At 40.4% G+C, this 27,229-nt stretch overlaps 2 long non-coding RNA genes across 2 annotated transcripts in view; one reads left to right on the forward strand and one right to left on the reverse strand.

Annotated features, from left to right (window-relative positions):
- The window catches only part of LOC122466803, a 45,701-nt gene that overhangs the window by 17,246 nt on the left and 1,226 nt on the right, over positions 1 to 27,229 (forward strand). Inside the window, exon 2 of the long non-coding RNA XR_006292633.1 lies at positions 19,833 to 19,917. This is a non-coding gene — a long non-coding RNA (uncharacterized LOC122466803). The remainder of the gene's footprint in view (positions 1 to 19,832; positions 19,918 to 27,229) is intronic.
- LOC122466804 lies at positions 18,916 to 22,003 on the reverse strand. The gene is made up of 2 exons (XR_006292634.1): positions 21,146 to 22,003; positions 18,916 to 19,219 (listed from the first exon to the last, which is right to left on the reverse strand). It is a non-coding gene; the product is annotated as an uncharacterized LOC122466804 (long non-coding RNA).

Consider the following 27,229-nt stretch of genomic DNA (forward strand, 5'->3'; position numbering starts at 1 on the left):
TTCAGACACCTCACTTTTAAAACCAGAAGCATCTGAGCCATTCACAGAGCACTGGGGATGCCCGGGGGGCAGGCTGACTGGTGAAGATGGTTAGCTGGCATATGTCATGTGTCCCAGTGCAATCTTCTAACAAGAGATTTCTGAATAGGGTATACTCATGGGCATTTAAAAATGCACCTCCTTTTATTTACTTTAAACGCTTTCCTTTATAACCTTTGAATATACTAATATGTACCAGTAAGATGCATCCTCTCACTTGGAGCCTTGAAAGCATGAGTTGCTCTTTTCACACTTATGCCTAAACAGGTTATTTATCACTATTCACGTATTGTTAATAATATATTGGGGTATAGGTAGTGTCTTTCACCAAAGGACCTCACCGTGCTTTATAAAAATGCATAACAGAGGGTTTATAAGCATTCCCATGACACTCCTAGATATTTAAATGTTTATATTTCAGGCATAAACGAACAGCATGACTGAAACTTGGCTTTGTAATGTTGTTTAAAAATTAGTTTGACCAGCTGTGACAAAGCAGGGTACAATCCAGACCAGTAGGGGTCTGTCACCCCTGCCCTACAACCTTGGGTGCCTTACAATGCCTTGCTGAAGTAGTTCCCACATGTGCTGCTTATAAACACCCTTCCAGCATGCTGGTCACACCCTGAGTGTCTGTGTGTAACTGCTGCCTGCCAGTCACATTTGGGTTACACTTGGGCTTTCAACAGCCTTGGCTATACTGCAGGGTGACCCCAGATTTCCCACAAAGGTGTATGTCCTATATTGCCTACCCTTCTCCTAGACAGTATAATAATTCCATTATTCCTTAAAGAGAATAATATGCCACCTAATATTGTAGTTTTCAGACACTTCAATTTAAACATGCTGATTAGATAAAAGAGTAAAATAAGTTTATTAATTACAAAGAGATTTTAAGTGAGTACAAGTAATGGGGTTAAAAATCAGAAAGGGTTACCAGAGAAATAAGATGTTTACTAATACCTAAGGCTATGAGTTTGTCACAGAAGTCACTGATTCCATGACTTTCCAGGACCTCTGGGACTTCTGCAGTGGCCAGTACAGCTGGCCTGGGGGCTGCCTGAGCCACCACACGCCCCCACCCAGCAACAGCAGAGTTTGGGTGTGGGAGGGGGCAGGGGTTTGGGGTATGAGATGGGGTGAGGTGGGCTCAGGGTGACGCTTACCTTCAGGGGGGCTCCCCAGAAGCAGCAACATACCCTTCCCTCAGTTCCTGGCAGATGGCTCTGTGCATTGCCTCTGCCTTCAGGCACCACCCCCGCAGCTCCCATTGGCCACAGTTCCTGGCCAATGGGAACTGCAGAGCCAGCACTCGGAACAGAAGCAGCATGTGGAGCCAGGTAGGGAGCCTGCCAGCCTGCCCTCACTTCTTCTCTCTCCCCCCCCCCCCCCGGGGGGGCCTACGGGGTCCCAGGCCACCGTCTGCCCCCTCTCTTCTCTCTCCCTCCCTGAGAAATAAGAAATATTTCTTATTTAAAACAGTGTGTTTGAAGTGCAAAGGGAAATCTGCTCAGGAAAGGGGGCTGGTGTATTATCCTCTCCACACTGAGGGAGGGGTGAATTAGTTAATAAATATACACTGGTCAGGTTTTTGACCAGGGCAGTATGATACGGTTCTGGGTTCCTAGGCTGTGGAGCTGGAGGGGACTGGAGCCACTCTCATGTTAATTCATGAGTGGCTAAGGAGAAGTATTCATATAACTGCAGATGGGTGTGTCCCTGCCTGTGTAAATGTTTGTGTGAGTGCAGGACCAGGAGTGGTCTGCAGCTTGTCACAGCTTCACAATGTGAGAGGGGGCCCAGATTGGTATGCCAGAGGGCTCAGTGGTACCCCAGACCCAAGTTGCACCCCGGGGACATCTGTCACAACTACCTTTCAACATTGTGTTGTATGTTGCCAAGAGACTTGTAGTTTTGAGCCCATTGCAGCTTGTCTGTTCTGAATGCTGGAAATATTGCTTTTGTGTATTCGTAGTGAAATTTGTGTTTCAGTATGTTGTGGATCTTGGTTTTTATATTCTTGTAGCTGATATAAGAAGGTTATTCAGATTTTGTACCAGCTAGTGATAAGTCTGGAGTGCCGTGCACAACAAAAGAGGTTGCTTGCAGGCACTGAACCCTGCCTGAGGCTTCAGTGTGACATAACTGCAGAGTTCTCGCCTGGCTATCTTGAATATGGGATAGAATCCCAGTGGTCAAGCACATAGAATACACTATTTCTAACAGCACAGAATTGTAGAAAGGGAGGACTAGATTTACTGCTTACTGTGGCCTGTCCACTTAGCAAAATAACTATGTACCTAATTGGAAACTGTGTGTCAGTCTTCCTGTATAATATTCTGATCCTCCTCTGTATTGCCTCCAACTTTGTATCATCAGTAAATTTCATTAGTGCACACCTACTTTTTGTGCCGTCATTTATAAATAAAAAATATTTAATAGGATAGGTCCCAAGACTGATACTTGAGGAACTCGAGTCTGATGATTGAGCTGAAAGGTGAATCTGTTGCCTCTCCTCTTTAGCCAGTTTCTTATCCACCTTACAATTCTTGTACTAGTTCCCATGTTCTCTAGTTTATCTAATTTCCCGTGTGATATTCTGTCAAATGCTTTTTTGAAGTCCAAGTATATTAGATCTACTGCGTTTCCATTATCTAAAAATCAGTCATTTTCGCAAAGAAGGAAATCAGGTTAGTGTGGCATGGCCCATCTTTGATAAACTCATGTTGCATTACATCCCCTTTACCGGCATGAATTTTAATTATTTTTTCCTTCACGATTCTAAAGCCTTGCACTGTCCCATAGTCCAGTGGTTTGGACTCTCACCTGGGGTGTGGGAAAGCCAGGTTCAAAGCCACACTCTAGAGCAGGGACTCAAGTTCAAACCCCTGACTCTACATCTCCCATATCCCAGGTAAGTAAGTGCCAACCACTGGGCTATTCTGGGTTTCTCTCAATCACTCCTATTGAAGATATTCCACTTTGTATGGAATACTTGCATGCCACAACTCCTTAACAGCCTGGCCTTCCAGGATCCTGGTGGGGCAGTCTGCATCGGAGGCAGGGACCTAGGGCTCTGGGCTGGTCAGCCATCAGGCGGACTGTCTTGAAGCTGGCACCCCATTCTCTTTCATGGAGAACTTCCAACTGTTTGGTTTGTGTTCCAAAACCAGATTTTGGAACAAGGTGATGCTGTTTCTTGCAGGACTTCCATTCTCCTCCCAGCTCTGTGACTGATTCGTTTGGTCAGCATACTTAAAATAGCACAGGCTGGGTCTCTTTACTAATCCTTCTCAACAGCCTTGTGGAGATGTTGATTAAGTTGGTAGCAGGGTAATAATTTGTGCATGGATTGGGCCCCGGTTTGCTCCTACAACCACCACGTGGGGGGAAAAAAACTGAAATAACATTGGAATTGGAAAAATTAAGGTGTCTCTCCCCTTCTTCTCCCCCCCCAAAAATTCTACATCATAATAATAGAGGTCTTGGGCAACAGCCAGGAAATTCCATCCTTCTCTCACCTTGTTATGCCGATGTATGTATTGTAGCATGTAAGGTATGTAAAAGCACTCATTGTTCTGGCATTGCTGTGATACCTGGACACAGCAGGGTCAAATAAGTACAATAGCTCAGCCTTACTGTGAGATTCCTTCGTTTTTGTTGGTTTAGTATTGATCTATCATAGGGCTTTATATGTGTGTGACTATTTATTCAAACATGTTTTTCTCTTACAAAATTCTTTGCATTAATTTTAAAATGTGGTTATAAACTAATAAATGTGCTTTGAAAAGTGCCAGGTTTACAGTCAAGAGAGGGCAGTACGTGGCACCATTAAGGCTAACAAGAAGAATTCTCTGATGGGAACTCTAATAAATGTAGTAGCATGCTGTAATAAAGAGCACTCGAAAATGGATGAGGTATAACAAAATTATTCATAAAGAGAAATGGAAAAGGATGTCATGCTGAGTGGTTACATGCAGTTATATGGAGCACTAACAAGGTTATCACTGGAAGCTGAGTGCTGGTGCACTCACATATGTTTTCTAACTAGCACAAAGAGGAAACTGTTTTTATCTTGGAGAACAGGAAAGCCTGGAGTTAGAGGTGTGTTAAATCTTTCTACTGATTTTTTTTTTTAATAATTCAGAGCCAAATGGCAATAATGGTTCATGTAGGTCAGTGTAATGAATGCAGCAACTTCATTTCAGATTGTTTTGATGGAGGGTTTCCCGCTTAAATACTTTACTGCTGCTGTTTGGTACAATATTATCATATGCTTACACTGGACATTATGACTAAACAACAAAGTGTGTGTGTGTTTATATTAATGTGATATCACGAACAAACATTGAAATACTGGAAAAAAGTTTTAAAAGAACATCTGAGCTCTTGCTTACCCTAGCATTTCAGCGGCTGCTAATAGAGGCTGAAGTCTAGCTCACATACCACTAGTACAAAGTTTTCTAGGAAGTACAGTAATTCAAAGAATTGCCTAAATGGTGTGCCAATAATTCACTGAGTTAAACAGCAACATTTACACAAAACATCTGATTTTTACACTGATTGAAACAGCGCCAGATTTAAAATAGTCTCAAAATATGTAACCAAATCAACAGACGACCTGCTGTGTGTGTGAAAGCAGTCACTACTGTTTTCATAGATAGATACAAGTACAGTCGCACCAATATGTTTAAAACTCCTTTGTATGAGCTGAATTTAAGCTTAGATTTAAGGCATTCAAACATCATACCAAAATCATATTGAGACATGGCTAGGAGTATCAGTGGCCATGTCTAGAGCCAATAAAAATCTGTTGAAGTGTTTTTCTACTGAAATTGGCCTTTGGGGATTTTCCTTTTAAAATTACATTTTAATTGAAGCACAAACTAGTTCTGCACATGGTGAGAGTAAAAAAGCTACTAACATTAGAATTCCTTATAGAGTTCTGCAGTTTTTGCCAGGTTAGTTAAGAAATTTCTATCAGTCTTAGCCTTCAAGCCTTGGAATGATGAAACACTCTTTACTGTTTCATCAGTGACTCTCGTCTTCAGAGGACTGAGTTGATTTTAGGTACGCTATTCGTTGCTGGTGTGCAAATGGGATGGTAGCTATTTTCTTTTAGACTTTAGCAAATTTAAATCAATCAGAATCATTTTTATACCTCCTGCTAACATCTTGGATTTAAAAAATGTATTGAAACACATCATCAAAAGGTAAAAGTATGCTGGAAGAATGGATTCAGGCCCTGTTCATAACAGAGGAATGCTGTGCAAATAATATGTAGATAGGCTGATACTTGGACTATTTGACTCTAGAAGCTATGATGTGCAATACCATTCATCCACGCACCTCAGCAATTAACCATTATTAATGTGTTTTGCTTCATTTAAGTACCACTTACCTACATTTATGGGATTGGAGTACAAAGCTAGAAACAGAGTTACATTGACTCTCATTTTAAAAATGAAACCAGAATGTAAACTCAAAAAATAAAACAAACCACCCTTGGCTGTGGATTCTTGCTGTGATTTACCTTTGCAGTGAAACAAGGTGTAGATCAGTGCAGTCAATTTGGTTTGCAACCGTTAGAGAGAGAGTCTGTCTGTCTGTCTCAGGAGCAAATACCGCTCACTAAGGGGCTAACCTGGGGTTCTCTTCTAACTGTAAATAGCCACATTTGTACAAGTAATAGATGTGGTTTGCTAGTACAGGAAAGAAGGGGTAAATAATGAGCAATACCCAAAGAAGGAAAACATGTTGTTGTTTTGGAAAACATTTCCAAGTTAGTGTCATTGTTAGTGTGAGGAAATGTTATGTGCAGTTTCAGACTATTTATGGTGCCTAATATCAATTCTGAAAAATGTAAGCCCTGGCCACAGTGGGGCCCTAGCAAATATTTGAAATAAACCTCCCAAGAGAAGGATGTAATTATTTTCTCTTAACATCTAAAATATCAGGTGTAAAGGGAGAGGAGAAAAGCATTCATTCAGTACAGGTGTCTTAGTACGTTTATTGAATGGAATCACGCAGCTCGGGCGCCAGTTCTGTACTGTCTTTTGTGCTATGTTATCCCATTGATTTTACTGGGCCTAAACAGGGTGCAGAATGTAGTCATGATTTCTAAGTCCACTTTGACTTAGAAATTATATGTACGTGCATGCATGTGTGGGGGGGGGCACACATTCTGCCTCTCTTTCTTACAGGTGAAAGTTTCCTCTGTGGAAGGTTTGGGCCCGGGGTCCCAAAGAGGGGAATGCCAAAAATCTATTTTCACCTCACAGAAGTCACAGCCAGCCTTGACAATGGCATTTTTATCTCCAGAATGTATTGCTATTTAATAAGCCAGCCATAGACATTTGATTTACAACAACCAAATGCTCAGGTACTTTCACTGCATCTATAAGTACCCACCTGTCAATTGGTATGGTCATGTTGGCTCCAGACAAATTTGCACACTAACTTCTTTGGAAGGAGCGTGTGGCGCTGAACAGGAAGACTGTGTACTGGATGAGCAGTCAACAAATAGCTAAGTATGCTGCCTTTTATGGAAATACCATACCATAGAGAGTACTACCTCTGAGTTGCTCCTCTGAATTAGATGAGTAGATACACAAATACCAAAGCTGGATCCTTCTTTTTTTTTTTTTTTTTTTTTTTTAATAGTCAAATGCAAAGCCAATAGCAGAGTTGCAAATTGGACAAATTCTGTTCTCACTAGGGCTTGACCACGCAAGGTTCTGAGCTTCCACTGCTCCATGGTGTCAGTGGGTGTGGAGGACACTTATTCCCACTTCATAGAAATGCTAAGCACCTGCAGGATCTGGCCCTGAGTGACGACAGGGCCGTTTCCAAATGTGGGTCTAGTTTCAAATTTGAAACTTATACAAAAATTGGAAGTGTTCAGATACCATGTTTTACTTGGGGCCCACCTTTTGATTTTTACACAGACATAGTAGGAAAAGAACAAAACAAGCAAAGTGTCCAAAAGAGGGGGGAGAGAAGCAAAGATTCAAGGAAGGACAGATTTTTAGGATTTTTAGGCCAATCTCCTTGCTGATTTCAGTTGGAATTTAGACCTAAAAATTGATTGTTACAATATGGCCCTACATGATGAAGATTAATAGTCTATTGCTGCTTTCAGTTACAGCAGTGTAAATCCAGAATAACTCCACTGAGTTAAAAGGAATTTATGTCAATGGAGTTACTCAGGATTTACCCTGGAGTAGCTGGACAGCAGAATATAGCCTTTAAACGGTAGCTTAATGATTGCCACTTTGCAGTTTATTGGATTATTTCAGGGTGGGGCAGAGGAGGAACGGATTAAGAAAAATGTTCCCAAATGGGGGAAAAAATTGTTTGGAAATACTGCCAGCATGACTGTTCTTACTAATATGACTATATAATTGTGCCTAAATATGGTCCATTTATGGCCTTTAAGATCCCAGCTTCCAGCTGCTATAAAGTTGTTACAGCTATCAATACATAGATCAAAATAATTATAGTGGTGCTGACTAGCACCTCTGTTTAAGGTCTGTCAGCATTTCCATTATAAATCCAAGTTTATAGCCGTTTGTAACTTGGACAGAGAATCTACACTCTGAGTTGAAATGTCCCAGGTAATTATCAATAATTGGATTTTTTTTTTAAAGTCTGGTTATTTAAGTTTACAAAATACTAAAAATTAATGGTTTATAGTCTAAGAAAGCTTTTTATTATTATTTGGTCATTTAATAATGTCACTATTTGCTAGAACTTTGCCCAAACCAAAAAGAATAAAGAATACCGTTCATCTTTTTCTTCCTTGTTTGAAGTAATGTTAACTCCTCAAATACTGGCATGTGTTAAACTCTAACAAGGCTCCAAAATGTGGTGGTGTGCTTACCATAATAATGCAATAAATGTTAGGATATATGGATGCCCCTCTTTTGTATGTACCAAATATATTTACAAGGCACTGAGACCCAGAAAACCAGCTTCTGACATAAATTTATAGTCCTGTAACTCTATTGCCTATAGTGAAACTGAGCATGTGTGATTGAGGGAAGAATTTGGCCTAGAATATTTAGGGTGAAGGCTGAAACTGTTGTTTCACACACAAAATGCACTAAGCTATTGCATGAGTCCCAAACAAATTTTCGTTGTTATAAATCATTGGCACTAAAATACTTAATAAAGGTATGAAGGGGTGATTTACAGATGGAGAGCCAAATTCACCAAAGCTGGTTCTGGGAGGAATAGATTAGATTTTCCTCTATCATTGTGGCCCATTGCATCCCAAGGGGATTGTCTTTGCCTTTGTTTGGTGTTTTCTGATGCTGGAAGGAAATTAATTTAATTTGTGGTTGGAACTTTGTAAGTGCTTCATTGGCAGAGGCTACTAAATCAATGCATTCCTCATTTGCTCTGACTAGGCTCCCTCCTTGGCTTGCAAGACATACTTTTTGGATTGTACTGGTACCCATTCACACACCAGCCAGGTGAGCCTTGTGCCCTGGTTACTACTAGCAGAAGCTGGCAAGAACTTGGGCTGTGTTTGGCCTGGAATTTCAACCTGTAATTTCAGTTTTCACTGGGTTAATTTACTCTAGTGGGATCAAGTCAGACAAACTTTGTTCTCCGTTCTCTGTTCCACCACTGACTGACCACCTGCCAGTCTGCCTCTTACTATCAAAACATCATAACATTGCTTAACATATATGTGTATTTGGATTAATAATAAAAGCTCCAGTTGTTGACCAGGATAAGTTTGCTCCAGGAACCAAAGCTATGTTTTGATTTGGATATATTGGAATATTTATGGAAAAATTCCTTTCACCAGAAAAATTATAATGAACTGCGTTCTACAGAGAACTTTTAAAAAATTGGACCTGCTTCATGTGTATTCCGGAAAATGGTTCATACTTTTAGATTATCTGGTCAATGCTGAAGGATAAACAGCCACTGTGCTTAAGGCACAGTGGAGACTTAAGGCAAAAAATGTAATTCATTTACAGGTACTGGTACTTCATTAAGAAATTGTAGCTCTGAACTGAGATTTTACTAGTTCTTTTAGTGTAAAAATCTGATTACTTTGATTCCGTTCATTGGCAAACCTTTTGACTAGAAGCCATAGCAGTAAATTTGGACAAAGAGACTGTACAATTTCAAAGTCACTCCAGGACAATTTCACCACTGCTCATGTTTTATATTAAAATGTATACCATCCATCATTCTAATAGATTCCCCCCCCCCCCAGGATTTGTCCATCATATCATGAGAATTAAATGCTATCTTATATCCTTGATGTTGTGCTTGAAAAAAACAAAACCTATCCCTTTTCTAGTTCTGTTCTTTGAAGAAGTTCATAGTGTGAGTCCCAGCATTGGGAGTAAATAGGCTCACCATTCAGAAATCCCAGTGGAAGTCGGCATGTAGGATAATGTTAGCTGCTTAAAAATAAATCAGTATTTTAGAGGATGAGGTGGGTGAGTGAGTCGTTGTTATAAGGACAAAGCACGTGAATCAGCTAATTCTATGCAAATCATATACTGTCTGATATTCTCAATTATAAGCTAAATTATTTTTAAAAATAACATGCTGGAATTATTTTTCCGGTATTAACAGGAGTAAATCTTTAAAGAGAATAAACTACATAAAAGGATTTTGAGAGGTTCTGCACTGCCTGGATAGTACAGTGCTGTCAGCCATATGCAATGTTTATTTTTATTTATGTGTGTGTGTATGTATATGTATAAACTTTTATAATATTGATTCCAAGTACAAATTGAAAAAAGCCTCAGTACAATTCTCTGGAAGGAAAAGTATTGCCCCTTCTCTCCCTTTGACACTTAGTTTTTGGTATACTTGCAATATTTTGCTTGTCTAAAGAAGCTAGATTTATAGATTTCTTTGCTGACTTTCTTCCAAGTATGGTTTATGGGAGGTATTTTCAAACAGTGTTCAAAGCACCATCAAAGAGCAAAAGAAGGGCCACTTCTAAGATCTGACTGATCATTGGGAGCTGGCTACTCCTTGCTTCTAGTTGCTGAATTGCATTAAAAGAAAGAAATACATTAAATGGGTTCCCAACATTAATTTTCCATGTAAGAAATTACTGTAGCTCCCACAGGGATATTATGCACCCACAAATGGGAAGTCGTCCATATTACCGGGGATGGGAGGGAAAGTGTCCACAAGACAACCTTGTATTAAGATGTCCACATTATGAAAACGTTTGAGCATCCTGAGAGGAGTGTAATAGAAGATTTCAGGGTTGTAGGTGTTATGGAAAGTAGATATTCATATTTGTAGAGTAATGTACATGACTGGGGTAATATAAATGCCTTTTACCATCTCTCTCGATCACTCTTTTTATCCCCAAAATGCCTCTGTCCTTTGTTGTCCTATATGAGAACGATAATTGTGTTTAATGAGATTTGCCATGTAGTGTGCCTGCAAGACTGGGTCTATTTATCCAGTCCATGAAATTGTATTTTACCTTTTCTTGCACTGGCAACTAATCTGGTTCAACTGCTTTACTGCATTTCTATATGATCATTTCACTGGAAAAAAGGATAAAAGACAAAGCATAAAGTTAAAAAAGAGCCATCAGAATGACAACACTTTTTTTTTTTTTTTTAAGGCTTTTTAGTCTGTGATGCTGCTGACCTTCGCAGTCTGTTCTGCTTTGCTTTGGTATGTTTCACTGCCCCAGGAGGTCATTAACAGACAGTGGTGACTGTTTTGTCAGGTCTTATTGTTTAATTAGATCACAGTTTATGTCAAAATTCTAAAATTCTTTTGGCACATGCCAAAATTTTCACAGTTTTTAATTTTTAAGTTGAAATATTTCTTAAACAATAAGCAGCAGCCTCTGCAAGGGAGCAGACAAATATATTTAATATTTAGACTATGCTCTTAAAAATTTCTGCCTCAGGTTAAATTCATTGAAATGTGACATCTTATTTTCCAGAGTATCCTATGGGTAATCCCTTACAACTTGTATTGACATTAATATAAGCCTTAAGAAAAAGGCCTACTGTGGTTCACAATATGCATAAGACAACTAATTCTTGCTTCAAATCTTGCCTCCATTCATCAGGAATTTTACACAAGATTAAAAACAAACTCACATTGCAACATTAAAAAGGATGTTTTTGATATTTACTGTGCAGTCTGTGATGTACCATGTTATGCTAATGATAAAATAATTGGTACAAATTTCTAGAACAGAGATGGTGGCAAACTACTGTATTAAAAGTGTGTTGGCCCACCCACCTGGCTTTCACCTCCCATCCCTGTCATAGAAATTGGAGATGGAAAAATGTACCATATTAGCTCACTTTGTCTACTCCATGCTAATGGAGAATTCTTCCCTATAGTAAATTGTTTGGGGCCTGATTATGCCACCCTTGTTCGTCTTATTCCACCACTAACCCCATTGCAGATGCCTGGGAAGGAGGAAGAGCAATAAAGTGATCCAAGAGCAATAGTGTACAAAGAATCAGATAAGAGCATTCAGAGTTATATGGTACAAAAAAAAAAGTCAATCTGATTTTGGGATAAATGGAACTGCTTATAGAATAATGACAGGTTTCAGAGTAGCAGCCGTGTTAGTCTGTATTCGCAAAAAGAAAAGGAGTACTTGTGGCACCTTAGAGACTAACCAATTTATTTGAGCATAAGCTTTCGTGAGCTACAGCTCACTTCATCGGATGCATAAAGTGGAAAATGCAGTGAGGATGTTTTATACACACAGACCATGAGAAAATGGGTGTTTATCACTTCAAAAGGTTTTCTCTCTCCCCACCCCACTCTCCTGCTGGTAACAGCTTATCTAAAGTGATCACTCTCCTTACAATGTGTATGATAATCAAGGTGGGCCATTTCCAGCACAAATCCAGGGTTTAACAAGAACGTCTGAGGAACTGTGGGGGGGAGGGGGCGGTAGGAAAAAACAAGGGGAAATAGGTTACCTTGCATAATGACTGAACCAATCCCAGTCTCTATTCAAGCCTATTTCCCCTTGTTTTTTCCTACCGCCCCCTCCCCCCCACAGTTCCTCAGACATTCTTGTTAAACCCTGGATTTGTGCTGGAAATGGCCCACCTTGATTATCATACACATTGTAAGGAGAGTGATCACTTTAGATAAGCTGTTACCAGCAGGAGAGTGGGGTGGGGAGAGAGAAAACCTTTTGAAGTGATAAACACCCATTTTTTCATGGTCTGTGTGTATAAAACATCCTCACTGCATTTTCCACTTTATGCATCCGATGAAGTGAGCTGTAGCTCACGGAAGCTTATGCTCAAATAAATTGGTTAGTCTCTAAAGTGCCACAAGTACTCCTTTTCTTATAGAATAAGTCGCAGCTTCAAGTGACTCACGGCCTGATTCTGGTATTCTTAATTCTTCTTCAAATAGTGTCCCTATGGGCGCTCCACTGTAGGTGTATTTGCATCCCTGTGTCTCAGATTGGAGATTTTAGGTAGCAGTGTCTATTTGGCCTGCATTTGCGGTCTCCCCATCTCATGCTCTGCCTCGGTTCTATATAGTGCTATATGTGTGGGTGAACCACCTTTGGCCTGAGATGGAGCCTTAGCAGAGTCTGAGTTCAGAGTTCCTTATCTATATCTTACTTTGTTTCTCAGTTAATAGCACGGTTCATAGAGTTTCCATTAGTCAGTGTTAATGCTCCTGTTCGTTTCTAAAAATAAAAATAAAAATTTTTTTTCTTTAATTTGTTACTAGAATAGATAACTCCCTCTCTTTAGTTAGTTCTTTGTTTCTTCCCTCTCAGGAAGTGAACCCTGAAATGCCTGTCTCCCCCGAATTTCAATGTGCTTGCTCGCGCTCTCTCTCTCCTGATGAGAAGCAATTCCAGTCAGCGACAGGCATTCGCTGCCTCAGAGAGTCATGTGCTTCAAAAGTGCATTTTTGGCCTAAAAATAAAAAATCAAGGGCAAGGAAAAACTGAACTAAAATTAAGACTCCTCATGATGGAAAGTTCACTCAGACCAGTCCCAGCGGTCCCCAACAAGGCTGATTCCATCAACATCCTCTGCTCAACATTCTCCAGTGACTTCAAAGAGGAAATATTTGGATTCCTCTCAAAAAAGCTGGCTACGAATCACCTGAGTAGGGAATCAACCAAGAAAAAGAGGTCCCCAGCAAGGTTGACAATCTTGGTACTGACTGATCTACAACCAGGTACCTATGAGGCTGCAGGATCCTGTACCTGTAGTACCACCAGTAAGCCTAAAGACCTTAAGGGCACAGGCTTGGGAAGATCAGTACCACTGGGGAAAGCAGAGCGTGATCTAGCTCCTCTAAAGCAGCACCGACTGAGACCTCTAAAGAGTCTGTACCAAGCAGAAGTAAACAGATAGAGTGTCCATTCACTGGAGTGCAGAAGACTCCGGGTACCGTTGACTCTTCCCACATGAACTGCACCCACTCAGCTTGCCTCAGTACTACTGACCGCTATCCCAGAACTGCAAGAATTTTATTGCTCTAAAAACTTACTAGTCTTGTAGATGCCTGACTCTCCTCTACTCGGCACTGACACAATTGGTACTGGCCACATCTCAGTCCCTTGACTTATGTGTAGTACTCAGGTCATCTCTCCCAGCATCCATCACTGCTCTATCTCTGTCAAGCAACAATGAAGGAGAGGAGGAAGACTTATATTAATTATTTGTGGGAGGAAAACTCCCCTTTATAATATCAGAGAACTAGCCACCCAGAAACCACTACAATCCCAGTTTACCACCAGGGGAGACGTGGCCCACCCAGTTAGTATGAACACCCTTTGGTGCCCCCCAATCCTTACACCACCTCAGTAGCTATACTGGGATTCATGGGCGGCCTATAGGCACCTATTCTCGAGGACATCTATTGTCACCCAAAAAGATAGAGGAAGACACTTTTGTTCGGCTGATCCTTAAGAGGAAACTTCGAGGAACAAGAATAGAGGCTAGACAAGGAGGCTACTCCTTTGACCAATATCTTGTCATCCTCTCCTGATGAAGCCGTTATGCCTTACCCACCAACCCTAGCAGACAACTTCAAACAGTTCGGAGATGTCATTAAGAGTTGCATATTCACTACAGATTCCATCTGAAGAAGTGAGGGTGTCACAATACAAACTACTAGACATCTTACATACTTCATCAGCTCACATTGTGCTCCCTGTCAACAAGGCTGTATTTGACCAAGCAAAAACTACATGGTACATGCCAGTCATAATACCTTCCACATGCAATAGAGCAGACACAAAAATTATGCTCCCTCTAAGGCTGTGGACTTTTTATTTTTCACCCATCCCCGAATTCCCTTGTCATTGACGCTATAAATGAATGTGGCAGATAGCACCACGTTAAATCGACACCATATGACACAGACCAGAAACAACTGGATTTATTTGGGTGAAAATCATATTAATCAGCGACCCTACAATTTAGGATCACTAATTGCCAAACCCTTATGGCAAAATATAATTATACCAACTACTCTAAGTTAAACCCTTTGTTGAACATCTCCCAACTAATCAAAGAGAACAGTTTCGTTGCGAAGTGTCAGCTTTTCGTGAGGACATTGTTGCAGACCTCTCTAGACGCTGCTGATACAGCTGCTCGCACCATCTCAACAGCAGTGTTTATGCTGAGAGTTTCAGGGCTTCACCTTTCTGGCTTTCCAAAGGAGGTACAATCCACATTGAAAGACCTCTGATTTGAGGGATCCAAATTTATTTGCAGAAAGGACAGACAAATCCCTCTGCAGCCATGTTGCATTCCCTGGGTATTTACACACGTACATAAGAAAGGAGATATAAATCCCAGATGGCGCAGAGATCCCAGCCTACTCAATTTCCTTCTTCCCAGAGGCATTATGAACCCCAAAGGAAAAGACAAAGACTACCAAAACGGAGACCCGCTTCCCCACAGCCATTGACATCTAAACACCAATTTTGATGTGTTGATTGAGGCCACGAGTTAACCACCTCCACTTTTATTTGCTGAAACAATCTGAACATGTCCATCCATTCATCAACTGCTTTACTCTTTTGACAAAAAACTGCATATAACACAGACAAGTGGGTATTGGAGATCATCTCCACGGGATATTCAATCCACTTAACCTCCCTCCTTCTCTATCCCTCTTCAGGGACCTTTCTTACAAGCACCTTTTACATCAGGAAACAAACTATCTTTTGAAACTAGGTGCTATAGGACCAGTTTCCACCCAAAACAGAGAGAAGGGCTTCTATTCCAAATACTTCCTGATACCTAAAAAGAATAGCGGTTGGAGACCCACTGTAGATCGAAGGTCACTCAACAGATTTGTGCAAATATGACACTTCAAGATGTTTACTTTTGGCAGCAATAATCCCATCTCTGGACCAGGGGGACTGATTCTTGGTCTTTGACCTACAGATAAAGATGCTTGCTTTCATATCACAATCCACCCACAGGAGATTTCTAAGATTCACTGTGGGTTATGGACACTATCAATACCAGGTGGTCCCATTAAGTCTATCATCCACATCCAGAGTGTTCTTGAAGGTCCTTTCTGTGGTAGTGGTGCACCTTCACAAACAAGAAATTATGATATTCCCATATCTAGATGGTTGCCTGCTGAAAACTCTTTCCTTCAATGCCTCAAGAGCCACACGAGACTATAGATCTCTTCCTACAGGTGGGACTACAACTAAATGTCCAAAAGTTCACTCTAACCCCAGTACAATATCTGCAATTCTAGGAGCCTAGCTAGATGCAGTAGAAGCCAAAGCCTTCCTCCCATCGCACAGGTTCAATACCTTAGCCAAATTGACCTTGACAATTCAGGCCAGCCCTCAGCCAGAAACTGTCTTCAACTACTGGGGCACATGTCTGCGGACACCTTTGTAATGCAAGATTCCACATGCTTTGCCTTAAGGTGTTCCACAGAATGGTATACATTCCAAGCAGACATTGTTTAAACACACTTCTATCGATGCCCTTGATAGTCTCCTCACTGTTGAACATGTCCTCACAACATTTGCGCAGGTGTTCCCTTCACTCTGTCACTGCTATTGTTAATAGTGACGCATCCCTACTGGGATGGGGAGTTCACCTGGACACCCATGCCATTCAAGGCAAATGGTCCCCTTTTGAATCCATCTTGCATATCAACTTACTCAAGCTCAGAGCAGTCTGGAACACCTGCTCACATTTCCTACTGCTTATCAGAGGCAAGCATATAAAAATTGACAGACATTTCATGTATGTTTTACATAAGCCACCAGGGAGGAGCAAGATCACCTTCCCTTTGTGCCGAGGCAGTGAAACTCTGGAACTGGTGCATACAGAACACTGAAGCAGACTCTCTTTCAGTAGAAAATTTTCCCAGTATCATGAATGGGAAATAGACTTCCATCCTTCACAACATATTTATATGTTGGAATCCCAAAGAGACTTGTTCAGCACAGCCATAGACTGTGATGGACTTCTCTAGCCTTGTTCCAAGGATACTCAGTCTACTCTCAGCATGTTCCTCTCCCAGAGGTAACATGCCCTGGTCTTCAGATCCCTTGACAGAGTTCAGTCCTTTCTTCCATTTTGTTTGAACCTGTCTACATGGCCCCCTTGTTTGCAGGTTGTTTGAGTATCTACCTATCGAAGCTACCACTGTCAGCCTGGCTTTCTCTCTGCTGCTATTGCTGGTGCATAGCCTCTAGCTCTCTCCTGAGCCAGGTCCCCTCTGACCCTCTCTTTTCAGGGCTGAAGGGATTATGGAGCCCTCTGCTGGCTGGATGTTGCACTGGAAGTTACATAGTGACCAGTATTGAGCAAGCAGGTTCATTACAATATATATTGTTCAAATTATTATTCTTCAGACAATTGATTGCATTTTTTCCTGGCTGAGTCTCATTTTTCTTTTTCTGGCCTATTAAAAAAAATCCTCTATTTAAAGAGGTAGGAGCCCCCCAATAGGCTCTTTCACTGAAATCCATTATAGGGTCTTAGCAGGCCCAACGTTTTCTGCTGGGCTAGTTTCTAACTCTGCTTCTCATGTGTGCTTTTTTTTGAGGACTAATAGTGTATGTTGTGCTGTTTAAATATAGCATAACAGTCTCTGCCCCCAAGAAACTTGCAATCTATTTTAGAAATGGACTTTATAGAATGTGAAGAATCTGATATTTTCAGATACAGAAATTTTCAGCAGGTACCAAATATGAATGTGATTGATAAGACTTCTTCCTCAATTTTTGAAAAAATAAAATTGCTATATTTATTTCAAAAGGACTTTGAGATAAATCAGTAAAAATACACGACACAGTTTTATTTATATTCTGAAATTATAAAACTATATTACAGTACTTTTTAAGCTAAATCTGTACCATCACACCATTTAGCAGCACTTTATAGGCTAGCACAACAGTATGCATACATACTGCACTGAATTCTTAGTCCACACTAGTGTGACTCACACTAACTGGCCCATATGGACCCTGCTGGCACACGCCACAAGTTCCCTAGTACATGTTAATACCTACTTTTGAAACAGGTCTACATTAACCATAGTTAGGGCAGATCTACACTTAAAAAGATGTCAGCGTAGTTAATCCACCTCTGCAAGAGGAAGTAGCTATGTCAATCAGAGAAGCCCTTTTGTTGACATAGCACTGTGTACATCGGGGGGTTAGGTCAGTATAATTGTGTCGCTCGGGGTGTGGATTTTTCATACCCCTGAGTGACATTGGTATACCAATGTAAATTTATAGTGTAGACATGGCCTTAGATACATGACTAGGGTTTAAAGTTATTAATATGCCCTAAAGCTCTGGGACACAGTTGGTTACATGCATAGGCGCCGACTTCTGCTGGCACCAGTGGGTGCTCAACCCCGCCCAACTCCACCCCTGCCCCGCCTCTTCCCCGAGTGTGCCATGTTCCCGCTTCTCCCCCCTCCCTCCCGGAGCTTGTTACGCCACGAAACAGCTGTTTTACAGCGGCAAGCACTGGGAGGAGAAGCAGAGACGCAGTGCACTCAGTGGAGGAGGCAGAGGTGAGGTGAGGCGGTGGGGAGGGCATATTGGCTGCCGGTGAGTGCAGAGCACCATGGAGTTGGTGCCTATGGTTACATGGTCTAGTTAGAGCTAACTTTGCAACACTGGAATCAGTGAGGCTCCATAGACTTATTTGAACCTCTACTGCTGTGAAAGACAACTGTCTTCTTTGGTGTATCTTACATTCCGATGAGCCTGTAAAAGATGTAAGTTAAAGGAGATTGGAGGCTATTTTAATGTACAATTTTTTTACACCCTCCAGTTAGTTACTTTTCTTTCTATACTTCTGTCTTCTACACCCCCTCAGATTGTGAGATATACTGATTTATTCTCTGTGGCACAAATTCAGAGGCAATATGTAAGTCACATATTACTAGGTGGTTTGTCTAGATAAGTCTAGGTAAATATGTCTAAATGAGTCTCAAGTAGGTCTAAATTGGTATGATATGCACAGGAGGGGTCTGGAATAAGAGGTAAGCTATCCCAAGTTAGTATTCCTCTAGACTTAGAGAGACGAGGTGGGTGAGGTAATAACTTTTATTGTTTCAACTTTTGTTGGTGAGAGACACAAGCTTTTGAGCTACACAGAGCTCTTCTTAATTGGTATTCTTAGATTTACTTAAATTCCCCTATACTAGTTGGCCCAGCTTTGCCTCATAAATCAATATATACTCTACACTCTTAGAAATAAAACACAGTAGAAGCATTGAATTGTGAATGTACTCAAACTTATCTGATTTAATCATTATTTTGTACAGATTTGATTGCTATTTATGATCTCTAATAGAGGTCATTTTATTACATACTTTCTCGGCATGATTAAGTAACTTTAAATGAAGACTTTCAGGTTAAGTTAGTAAGAATAATGTATTTCTAATTTTATTTAAATCTACATTTCCTCAAATTTACATGCATTGTGCTGAGAAAGCCTTTTGTATTAGAATATATACAAATGAATAGATTACGTAGTTCTACACTTTATTAAAAGCTTGTAAAATATTCATTTTTACAGCAATTTTTGTTTTGTTTTAAAATGGTATCATGTTATCTCTAATGCTCTGATCAGATTACTCATGTCTTGTGTTTTCAGGGGAAACTGCATTTCTTTTCTGGTTACATTGCAGCATAGAACTTCCAAAATTCAGAACTGTCCTGTAATAGGAAAAACAGAGTAATATTTCTCAACAGCGTTTTGTGCGTGAACATATAAGTGTTTTAAAAATGAGTTTAGTATTGTCATTGTTAACTTTGTTCCCCAAATAATCAGATCCAAAGTTACTTAACTGCATTTCAGAGCTATGAGTTAAAATTGATGCATTACTGCATCTCTCACAAGTTTGATTTTCTTTTGGGACTGTTTTGGGTCTATAATGGAGCATAGCAACATGTAACAGGATAGACCAAATGGAAAAGAGGAAAGAGCCTGGGAGGGAGGAACAGAGTCTAGGCTACCCCATTTCAAGTAGATGCCATCGAATAAAAACCCTGGGGATAGCAGGGGTACATGTGGGGAGAGAGGAAGTGGTCCCAAGGGACCACTGAGTCTCAGGAAGGAGAGAGAACTATTTCTTTAAGGGCCAGGAGCAAGGAGCTTGTTGTGTAGGATGGGGCAAGGCTCCGCTTCTCTCCCAATCAGTCATCCAATCAATATAAAAACCTTGGGTTGGAAAAAGCACTAAAAGCAACCTGTTCTCGCTGGGGGTGGATTAAAGGGGGACAGTTTGCCAGTGGAGGGTGAGTGATGACCCAGAGTTCTTTTCCTCAGGTTGCAGAAGAGGGCCAGAACCTGCCGTCCCCATGAGAAGAACACAGGGAAGAAGGACTTTTGCTATCAAGGTTTTGTGTCTGAGGTAATTTTATTTTGAAAGACTCTTGCGGCATAAGGAAACTTTAAGGGCCTGCCGAAAAATTGATGGAGAGAGTGGCTCAGGGCAGTGAGCCTGCCATACAACCTTTTCAGGCTTCCTAGGGAAACTGTTCAGGGTGAATACTAACCTGTTCCAGATTTACATATAAAAATATCTGGGGGACAAGGAGATCCTGTCACTGAGGGGAAGGAAGGAGCTTCTAAAGAAACCCATGCTGCTGACTCTGTCATTAGGGCTCAAGGATATACTTCTGTGGGCAAGGGGAATGGACTCCTCTCTTCCCCCAGTGTAAGGGCACAAGTTGGCTCTTAGTGATTCCATCCAAACATTCTCTAAGAATCAGGAAAGGAATGCAGGCTGGAAAATGTAGTCCACAAAGGCAGACACATTAATAGTTCTACCTTCTGGCAATTCATGATGACAATAAACAAGAGCATATAAAGATATCCTTTCCAGAGATGGACCTGTACAGAGTCAGGCTGTGCTGATGGTTCATCTTGTATGTTGCAGGTGGTAAACCCACTTTCTGTCGTATTGTATTGTTTTTATAATTCTTTTCTCAACAGTGATTTAGGGATGGGCACCTCTGAGCAGTGTCTGAAATAATCTGTCAGGCTGTCAATATGTTTTTGTTGTCTTTTGAGAGAAGTTGAAATAGAGACCCCAGGCCGAGAACTTTCTATTTCCAAATTCCAAGGTGTTTTTGTTTGGTTTGGCTTGTGATGGGGTCTCTATCTCTGATGTTATCATACTAGAAATAGTGTTTTACATCCAATTATCTGTAGAAGGCTCCTGGTTTCTCCTAAAAGTGGTGGTCTTGTCTATCTGCAGAATCTCATGGGGTCAATGGATATTTTCAGCAGTAGCTCCTTAAAATATCAACCATTTAGAACAATATCCCAGCATAACATCTCAGCAATTCAATCATTAAATAGCATTACTAATGCTTCCTTTCAGCAAAAATGTATGTTTCTACTGTGAAAGGTTTGAGATATCTGTTTTATATACCTTTCTCATTTAATAGTATCTGGCATATGGCTTTCACTTCTGTCCCAGCTATTCAGCAAAAATGTTGGCTGGACCACAGAGCCTTTTTTTTTTTTTTCTTTTTTTGCTGAACCTGCCTCAGAGAACAGGTTGGGAATGGAAATTTAATTTTTATATTTAACATCTCCCTCTTGGAACATATTCACTAGAATCAAAATCTCACCTTATATGGCCACAGAAACTGTTTCTGGATTTTCACCATCAATTCAGCTCTAAGATGGAGTAATTATGGCACATGCTATAAACGACAGACACTGTAAAGTCAACATGGATTTCTATTGAAAGCATACGCATCTCCTTCTACTCCAATTTGTTATGTATACTGGTTCTTTGGCTTGTTTGTGCCTACACTCATATCCATCTATTATCCAGAATAAGAGAGGTTACTTTTACCAGGGGTCAGGTGTCAATCAAAAATGGATTTTAAAATGAGAATCTTTAAATTACAAATCTCCTGCAAGGTACTCCTCCTCTTGGCAAGCAGTGTTGTAGAAAATTATTATTTATTACAAAGGATTGCAGCTGCTGATACTGATGGGCATTCGCTGGTAACATATTACAAGGTAGGTGACCTATGACTAGAGAGAGATTATCGTAAATGCACTTGCCAAATGGAAGCTAGTACTGAAGGTACATAACACATACATTACACACAGCTTTCTGCTCATCATCATGCATCTAAGTAGTATGCTGGCAATCTTGGGGTGGCTTTTGGTTCAGAGCTACGATAGGGCAAACCACTTTGGATAATACAAATGCAAACTAGCTCCTTTCTCCCAGCTTGAACCGAACCGAACCAAACCAAACCTCTTCTGAAGTTTGAAAGTGTTATGCTTACATTCTTTCTTCTTCTTTTCTCATTTTTTGCAAACATCTGGTCATCCTGGTTCTGCCTATGACTGAAAATAAAATGCCAAAATACCACAATAAAGTCTAGCCTGGTGATATTTTTCCAGCACAACCAGAAACAAGAAACCTTATGAGTGCTTGCAAATTTTCCAGCTCAAGCTTCAAAACCAAGAAATGGAGGTAGTTTAGATAACCATCCTGTAAGCTTATATGCACATTATCTACACTAGAAACCTGACATTCAGAAGTATTCAGCACCTCTGAAAATCAAACCTTAAGCCTTCAACCCTTTTATGGGTTCACCCACTGTTAGTGATAAAACAGGCTGCCAAAAGGAATGGAGGGGGAGGAAAGTTTTTTTATTGACCTTTACTTGATCTGAACAATTCTTTATTCTAGCAAGTTAGTCATAACATGTAACAACTTATTACAGGCTTATCCAATTTGGCCACTCTGATAATGAGCCAAGGCTTCAAAACAGCTAACCATATGTAGTTTTCCAAAATAAAATCTTTTAAAGTTGGAATGTTTATATTGTCTACTTCCTTTAGTGATTAGTGTCAACTGTAAACAGAGGGTGAAATCCTGGCTCTATTGAAGTCCATTGCAAAATTCCCATTAAATTCAATAGAGACAGGATTTCACCCAGAGTGTTCGACAGACTGTAATATGATGTCCATGCAGACAGTAGCTATTAAAGAGAAGGAAAGGTCTGACTTTCACTTTCATGACTACTAGCGCCTGTCCAGCTCTGGGTTATGATTTTAGCTAAGTGATTAAGAAATTGAAGAAGAATTTTACCAGTCCTACCAAAGGGCTCTGCTGTGTATGTTAAACAACTGGGATTTATTATGGGATGGTGTCTGATTATTTACTAACTGACGCTCTTAGTTAAATGTGGAATAGTTCCCTAAAATTCAAGTAACTTCAAAAGCAGTGGTATCTACCATCCTAGAGAAGAGAATAGATTTAATTGCCTGACCTGCATTCCCTAATAAAGTGAGGGAGATGAGCATGCTGCCTGAATGTTGGGCTGAACCAAAGTCCATGGAAAGACTCTCATTGACTTCAGTAGGCTTTGCATCAGACACTCAGAGTAACACAATCCTTTTCTAACACTAAAGCAAGTGTGTTGACCTTGTGGACCATACAATGTGATGGGTTGCTCCAGGCAGCTTTAAAAGATACAGATCTTGGAAACCACAAAGAAAAGAACCAGTGGGTTTATGGAGGAAAACACTTATGAAGGTACATGTGTGTTGTCTCTTAGAGACCGGCTGCTCACAAAAATTGTCAATTCTGTGTTACTAAAGGATAAAGAGAGTTGAGAATCCACTGTTGTCCTGTACCTATGGGTAAAAAAGAGCAGGAGGCATTTCAGAGACTGACTTCTCTGCTATAACGCCAGTATGTTTAAAATAGAGGCAAAGTGTGCTTTATAAGGAAATGAGAGAGGGCCCAAAATGCCTTTACATTTATTTTTATAATATCATTAAACAGAATTTTTAAGCCATATATTTTTATTTTGTATGTAATGCTTATAATGTAAAAATGAGCCAATTCATGAGAAGGTTGAAATAAGGAGTTACTAACAATGAAGTCACTATTTTATTGAAACCCGATCAACTTCCCTGGGTAATTTGGGATTTTTAACAACATTTTTCAAGGCTGAAAAGAAAGGGTGGGGTGGGGGGAAGGACCTTAAGTTTGTCAGAAATGAAAAATGTTTGTTTACTATGGCAGCTTGATCTGGACATGGAAAACCTGTTTCAAACTATTCATAACTCCACCTCGCAGTCTATTTATGTATAAATTACATGAAATATAAACAGTAAATAGAATTGTTCTGGAATCAGATACAGCATTAGAGTTAATTAAATGAATGTGTTTGGGGTAGATTGGGCGTGGCAGGAAGGTGGGGGGAGAAATCGGTCTGAGATACTAGACCAGAGGTTCCCTGCTGTACCCATTTAATGGAGTCTGATCTGTTTGGCTCATGGACACATTCTTCAATACTTCCACAAAAATGTCACATTCTTTATGGGGGTGTGTGTGTATGTGGAATGTGCCTTATCCACATCAAGAACACCATTTTACACCTCCAATCTAATTAATTAAGCCTCAGTTTTTCATGCCTGAGTGACCATCTCTGTTACACACCCAAGGCAAAGCTCCAAGGGGGTGGGCCAGCCAGCCAGGAGAAAAAAAAGGTGCATTCCTAGCTCTCATTTGCTAATTACACATTTTCAATAGCAACAAAATGCCTTCCAAAGTGTGTGTACATTTCTGCAGGCCCAAAGCAGCAAAACATGCTGGGTATTTTTTTGTTTGTTTTGGTTTTTTTTGTTTAAATAAAGGGCCTTAATTAAAGCAGGGAGGAGTGGGCAACCTCCCCTGTGCATTAGAAAATTAGACTTGCTGGCATGAAAGGTAAAGGTGAACGGAGGCCTACAAGTCATGATAAAATGAGGCATCAATAAGGAGAGGGCTGTTGGGGCACAGTACAGTGGGAGTATGGAAAGGATGGTGAAAAACAGAAGACAGGATGTTAAAGTACCACTACCTGACTGAACTCATGAAGAGTGAAAGATGAACTGATCATATGTCACTGAAGTCCCCAAAAAGCGGGGTGAGCTGATTTCATTCTCAGTTCACTAGGTGGGAATGTAGCTCTTGTTTGATAAGGTAGAATAAACGGTTTTGTTCTTAGTGTACAGTATTTCAGTATTGTTCTTAGTACTTGCCTCCAAGTATTTTGATACTTAGTACAAAGTATTGCATCTTTCTGTGTAATGTTAAAGAATATTGTGACATGCCAATACTATGCCATGTCTCTTTATTTTTCAAGTTTGTTTGCTTTACTTAGATTTAGGGAAGGGTCTGCAGGTGCCCAGCTTGTGGTCTCGGCAATTCAGAAAAGCACTGAAGTACATTCATAGATTCCAGGGCCAGATGGGATCATTGTGATCATCTAGTCCAGTGTCGCTCAATCTTTTTGATACTAGGTACTGGCTTACTGCCTTCCTAAACTGTGCTGGAGCGATCTCCAGGACCAGCACTAGTCCACAGACTGTTCCTTGAGAAACACTGATCTAGTCTGACTCTTGTATAATACAGGCCACAGAACTTCCCCAAAATAATTCCTGGAGAATATCTTTTAGAACAACATCCAATCTTTATTTAAAAATTGTCAGTGATGAAGAATCCACCATGACATTTGGTAAATTCTTCCAATGCTCAAGTTCTTTACTGGAGTGGGGCCTTACTACATAAAGTGCACAATACAAATAATTAAATATAGAAAACTATTTGTGCTACCTTGACACAGCCAGCATTAAGCCACAGCCTGTGTTGTGCTGCCCCCTAGGAGCACAATACCTCCTGGTGCTCCCCTACTGAACTGGGTGAGAAATGTTCTCCATCCGCTGGCCAGCTTAGAGACAGGAGCAGACCCATGGCCCTCCTACTTCCTACCCCCCTCTGTCCCTCTTCAGAAACTTGCTTCCAAGCTCAGGTGCTGTCATTATGAATAGCTGATCATTCTAGCACAAACACTTTAGTAGAACGATCCAGCCACTCTGGGACTGCAGGAAGAATTTGAGAGAGTCTGGGCAGACCTTGAATGGAATACTGTAAACCCCTTTCCTCAGCCCCAACCACTGTTTGTGTGTCTGATGCAAAGTGTGCTCTTAAGATGTGCTATTGGACCAGAAGTTTGTTTCACCTGGTGCAATAACTGATTGGAACCACTGAGAATTTTCCAGCTGAGGTGAGATTTCCCAAATGAAATAATATTTTCCAACTGGGTTGCAACTCTGAGGAGTTTCACCCTTAAAACATCCCTTATCTGTCATCACTGATGCCAGGGGGGAGAGGTCTAGAGCAGAAAGGGGAGAGGTCTGGAGTAGAAAAGGAAAGCTGAGTCCTAAAATTAAAAAGTTATTGATTAAGCCATTTGACTTTTTTTCCTCAATTGCTGTATTGTAGTCCAGAAAACATATAGTTAGTTTATTTTGGATGAAGGGATTCAATTTGTGATAATGTCCTGAGAATATAATATCCTCACAGGTTCAGATTTCTCATAGGAAATGTTAATGAGTGTTTTCTGTTGCACTGAAGAATACTATGTAGCAGAGCTGGTAGAATACTGTACAAATAGCTATTATGACAAATGGCCAGGAAGACTCTTTTTGTTACCGGCATAATCATGTCCCTTTTTATACACTTTGCGAGCATTTACATGAATAGATTCTTGTTTAGCAAGTGGCTGTTCTCTGTACAAGTACCCATAGTCACATTCATACATTGGTCATGATGTTTTAAATATGAATGTTCACTCATTATTTATTCTTTGGGATTTATTACTCTCTAGATTTAATCATGCAATCAGAGGGCAGGCATAGTAGCATGTGACTTTAAATGACCAAACACAAACCATAGTTAGCACAGCAGATAGTCAAAGTGATTAGTTTGTGAACATCTCATAGGATAAAAATTGTTCATTCAAATTAGGGTCCTTTTCTGCAAACACATATGTACATGCACAAGACTAGCTTTGTCACCTGCATAAGTATCACTTGCATAAATATCGGCAGGATCAAATGGTCTAATGGTCAAATACAAACAGCAAAATATATTCTCAGAAGTCAGGATTGGTTCACGAATGAGTTTTTAAAGGAAAAAGGCTCCATTTTGTCATAACTTATTAACAGCAATTTAACAATCCCCATCTAATTATGATAAAATATTTGCATTCTTATTATTTTATTTCATTAGTTTATGTTTATTATGGTAGTACTAGAAGCCTCAGTCAGAATCAGGGCTTCATTGTGCTGGGCGTTATGCATCCATAAAGTAGAAGACATTCCCTGCCCACAATGCTTAATCTAAGCACTTTTTTAATGCCTCTGAAGCATAGAACAAAGTGCTCCAGCTACTCCCAGAATTATATTCATACAGTGTTTCACTAATAATTGCTGAGTCTTATTATGCAGTATCCTTCCACATAGTATTACCGTATGTAGTCAGTGCTTGAACTGAGATGGGTCAGTGACCAGGCACCCCTTGTTGGTTGGTTGGTTGGGTTTTTTAGGCTGTTCTCAACATAGGCCAGGGAGCCAGAGCGGTTGACCTGGGTCATGGCCCAACCACTTTGGCCAGGCCAAACGTGAGTGGTACTGTAACCCGGAGCACCAGGTTGCAACACTACTGACTCAGATTTGGAGGGGGTGGCTGTAGGGGCTCATGGGCCAGAAGTGTCAGGGTGCAGGTGGAGGGAAAGTTGGGGGGCAAACCCATTGGCCACCCCACACTTTAAATGACACTCTGCGGCTCCTGGTTCTCAAGAATATTACTCTTCAGAATCTCACCCTTGTTTTATTTTTAAAAGCAAGGCTTT

Source organism: Chelonia mydas, chromosome 8 (genome assembly GCF_015237465.2).
Source record: "Chelonia mydas isolate rCheMyd1 chromosome 8, rCheMyd1.pri.v2, whole genome shotgun sequence".
Classification (NCBI taxonomy): domain Eukaryota; kingdom Metazoa; phylum Chordata; order Testudines; family Cheloniidae; genus Chelonia; species Chelonia mydas.